Genomic DNA, 4,720 nt, shown 5'->3' with positions numbered 1-4,720 from the left:
ATCCGCTAGTGACGTTCCGTGGCACCTTCTGTGTCAGTGGCAAAGCTTAAGTTGGAGAACATACAAAGCATGAAAAATACAGCTACTAGTCGCCATACCGATGTGTAATTCTTGAGCAAAATTTTCCTATTCAGAAACATGGCTTTCTTGACGCTTAGTGTCCCAGCGGGCTCATATGGGGCCAGAAAGTAACCCAAATTTTCAAATCTTCTATCTGACACGAAGGTCCCAAACTACAATCAAGCATTCGCACCACATGGGCGTCTCAGAAAAACCTTCCTATGAGGGAACAGATTTTATGACAATAGCTGCAGCAGAGCTGAAAATATCGCATTCACCAGACTACGTTGCACGAGGTGAGTGCTTCCCTTTTATCGAATGAGCACGAAATTGGCAAGCAACAAGACTGACGCTCACTCCCTCGCTGGTCCGTGAGCTGGGAATCAGTGGTAATCAATCTCAAGAGCCTTGTGCGCAGCGTTGTTGTAGGTGGGCTCGGTGGCTGTGCCACAACACGGTCTACTCCACCCGTCTTCGCCATGCAGGTTTTCTCGCCGATGATCCTCTGCGTCATGCTCCCTGCAGCCTTTTGCGGTTCCTGGATGACAGCAAACGAAAGTGCACCCATGCGCAGTGCAAATGGTGGGACATTCTGCGCTGCACCTACTGACGCCCCCGCACCTGTGCTACTGACTCAAGCAAACTGGACCCTCGGACTCGACTGGAAAGCCCCATCGTCAGCGACATTCCACGGACAGTCTATAAAAGAGCAACAGCCGACGCCAGCACTCTGTGGGCTCGGTGGCTGTGCCACAACACGGTCTAATCCACCCGTCTTCGCCATGCAGGTTGGTAACCATCTGAGTTTATTTTCAAAGAAAACTAGCAATTACTTTTGGTACAGCTACCGAGCCCCCAGTGTTGCCTTGTTATCAGTGTCGAGTGCTTTAATGTTGTTCGGTCTCTTCTGCTGCTGTGCGGTGACATTGAGAGCAACCCTGGCCCCGATAAGCTCGACACTATCCTTAGCGAACTAAAGAAGGTGTCTTCTAGCCAGGCAGAGTTAGTGAATGAAGTGCAGGGGCTTAAGGGTCAATTGCTCTCAATGGACCAGAAAATGTCTAATTTGACCGTACGCCTCAGTGCTCTAGAAACCCACTGTGAAAATCTACCCACACTCCGTTCAGATCTAGAGGCAATGCAGACCACAGCAACCGAGACTGCTCGCCTAGTTGGTGTACTAGAGGATCGCCTTGACGACGCGGAAGATCGCTCCCGACGCAACAACCTAATTTTCTATGGTTTGCCTGACACTAACCCTTCTGAAACATACTCGCAGTCCGAGGACCTAATAATTCGTCACTGCTCCGAACACCTCGACACCCAGCTAAGTGCAAATGACATAGAACGTGCCCATCGCCTCGGACGCCACTCTGAAGACCGGCAACGCCCGGTCATCGTTAAATTTATATCCTTCAAAACTAAGGAATCAGTTCTTCAAAAGGCCCGAAATTCAAGGATACCGGTTATAGCGTCGGTGAGGACTTTTCACGTCGTGTCCAAAATTGCCGAAAACACCTTGTGGCTTTTGCCAAGGCAAAGTCTGCGTCTTTTCCCCTGAGGTTCAAAACGATGCATATTGGCCCAAAACGCTATATTTTTGATGAATCATCTCAGTGCGTACAAGAGATATCGTAACAATCAACTAATCCTTCCCGGTCATCGCGATCTTCCCGGCCTACTCCTCGTGCCAACTTTCCATTATCGGTAATCTTTACTAACATTCGCAGCTTCCTGCCGCAACGTGATGTCGTGTCAAATCTTGTAACATCATCAGGCAGCAATCTGCTCGTTCTGACTGAAACATGGTTGAATAACGACATCACAGATTCCGAGATATTGTTCGACCTGCCTCATTTTCGGCTTTTTCGCGCTGATCGCAAAGATGCTCGGGGGGGAGGAGTTGTGATTGCAGTCCATGAGCAGTTATCTTATTCTAGTATTGAAGTCACTTCAGACTTAGAAATTCTATGGATCATGTGCTGGGCATCCCCATTGACAATATTAATTGGTGTGTGTTATAGACCACCTCTCAGCAGTCCTGACTTTCCTCGCAAACCTCACAATATTTTAAATAACATGGTTTCCAAGCACCCTAAAGCACACATCCTCCTGTTTGGGGATTTCAACTACAACAATATCGAATGGCATAACCAGTCTCAGCCTATAGCCAGTCAAGAAGAGTCAAAAGAATTTATAGACGTTTGCCTTAATTTTAATTTAACCCAACTAATCTCCGAACCAACACGTGTCGCAGGGGAAACGGCTAACACACTCGACCTTATACTGACCACCTAGAATTCATTACGTATCTCAGGGAGATCAGTGATCATAAAGTAATCCATGCCAGTTTTAACTTCTCACCTGTAATAAGACAAACTGCTCAGAAAACTATTTGCCTCTACAATAAGGGAAACTATGACGCAATTAACACCGAACTAACTAACTTTCTATCGACGTTTCAAACGGATCTTCATACTAGAAGTGTAAACGACAACTGGGTGCTATTGAAACATAAGTTTTCTGAATTGATCAATAAATATATTCCGACACGAAGTTTTCGAAAAAATAATCAAAAACCCTGGTTTACAAAAGCTCTTTAAAAGCTTGAAAATAAGAAAAAACGCGCATTTCGTCCAGCTAAGCGTCAAGCAAGCCAGCAGGCTTGGGATAAATACTACGAAACCGAACACACGTACTTGGCGGCGATTAGAAGTGCGAAGCGTTCGTTTTACGAAGTTGATCTGCCAAAAATGATAACCGATAACCCCAAGAAGTTCTGGAAATTGATAAACCCGAAGGAAGCACGTCTTCTAACCCTCACTAACAATTCTGGTGAAAGGATGACTGATATCGAATGTGCAAACGCGTTTAACACTGCGTTTTCTTCCGTTTTTACTAACGAATCCGAAGCACCGTGTTTTAGATTGCCTCTTATAATCACCACAGGCATGGACGCGATAACCTTCAACAGTAATGGAATTTCGTGCATATCGACAAAATTAACAATTCCTCGGCCTCCGGCATAGATGAAATCAATTCAAAGGTCCTGAAAAACACTAAATCAGTCTGTTGCAGCATTTTTTCTTTATTGTTCTCGCAATCACTCTCCGAAGGTACCATTCCAGACGACTGGGAAGTGGGGAAGGTCGTTCCCGTCCACAAATCAGGTAGTACTGATTCACCTCTTAATTATCGCCCCATTTCATTAACAAGTGTACCGTGAAAAATCATGGAACATGTCATTTACTCTCAAATCATGCAATTTTTGGATTCAAATAATTTCTTCCATCCATCACAGCATGGATTTCGCAAGGGGTTCTCCTGCGAAACTCAACAAGCCATTTTTCTACATGATATTCACGCCAACCTTGATACTAACCTACAAACTGACTCCATTTTCCTAGATTTCGCTAAGGCATTCGACAAAGTACCTAATCAACGCTTGCTTCTTAAACTCTCCCAGTTGAACCTACATCCGAACATAATTGCATGGATTAAAGCTTTCCTCACGCATCGCTCTCAGTCCGTCGTCATTAATAACCAACTTTCCAACCCGCTTCCAGTAACCTCTGGCGTCCCACAGGGTTCTGTTCTCGGTCCTTTGTTATTCCTCATATATATTAATGATTTACCCCAGCATGTCTCTTGTCACATCGGGTTGTTCGCCGATGATTGCGTCATTTATCGCTCAGTGACTAACCATTCTGACCAAGAATCCCTTCAGGCAGACCTGCGCCATGTGCAAGACTGGTGCTCCCAGTGGATGACGATGCTCAACTCTAACAAATGCAAGTGCATGTCCTTTCACCGCCGTCGAAATCCTCTTGTTTTCAAATACACAGTCTGCAATTCCCCAGTTGACCTCGTCTAGTCATATAAATACTTAGGAGTCACCATTTCTAATGATTTATCTTGGCGTTTGCACGCGACTAACCTGATATCATCTGCTAATAAAACACTAGGCTTCTTAAAACGTCACCTACGGGAAGCCCCACAACACGTAAGACTACAAGCGTACATCTCATTCGTTAGAACTAAACTTGAATACGCATCACCCATCTGGAGCCCTCATCAAGAATATTTAACACACTCTATCGAAGCTGTTCAAAACAGGGCTATCAGATTCATTCACTCCTCATACTCGTACGACGTGAGCATATCATCCCTCAAATCTCAGTCAGGTTTAGCTAATCTTTCTAGTCGCCGTCGCATAGCCAGTCTTGTCCTGTTTCACAAGTTCTTTTATTCACCACTAAAACAAGAACCATACATTTGCGCACTTCCGCAACGCAGGTCCCATCGCATCGGTCATTCTCTTCAAGTTTTGCGTCCACGTGGCCGTACCACTGTTTTTGCCAACTCATTTTTTTCTCGTGCAGCAGCTGACTGGAACGGCCTTCCCCATAATATTGCTGCCATAACATGTTCATCATCATTTTCAAGCACTGTTGATTCCTGCATTTTGTAAACCCCACCCCTTATGTAACACCCTGGAAAAGGGTCTTTAAGGAAAATAAAGTGAAGTGAAGTGAAGTTTGTCTTCGGGCACCGGAACACTGCACATACTGGCAGCAGGAGCTGAAAGTCTATTTGTGATAGACGGGTCGTTTCTGTAATTACTTCCCTCCAAGCCTGGCGCGCACGCTCCTTCAAAGCG

General features: G+C 45.3%; 1 pseudogene; it reads left to right on the top strand.

Annotated features, from left to right (window-relative positions):
• The first annotated feature begins 539 nt into the window (after positions 1–539).
• LOC149339219 (uncharacterized) lies at positions 540–1,698 on the top strand (annotated as a pseudogene).
• Positions 1,699–4,720: the final 3,022 nt, after the last annotated feature.

The sequence above is a fragment of the Amblyomma mixtum genome, chromosome 6, assembly GCF_055824585.1.
Source record: "Amblyomma mixtum isolate Tamu chromosome 6, ASM5582458v1, whole genome shotgun sequence".
Lineage (NCBI taxonomy): Eukaryota > Metazoa > Arthropoda > Arachnida > Ixodida > Ixodidae > Amblyomma > Amblyomma mixtum.
Note: the sequence above shows the minus strand (reverse complement) of the source record. Positions and strands in the feature narration are given on the sequence as shown.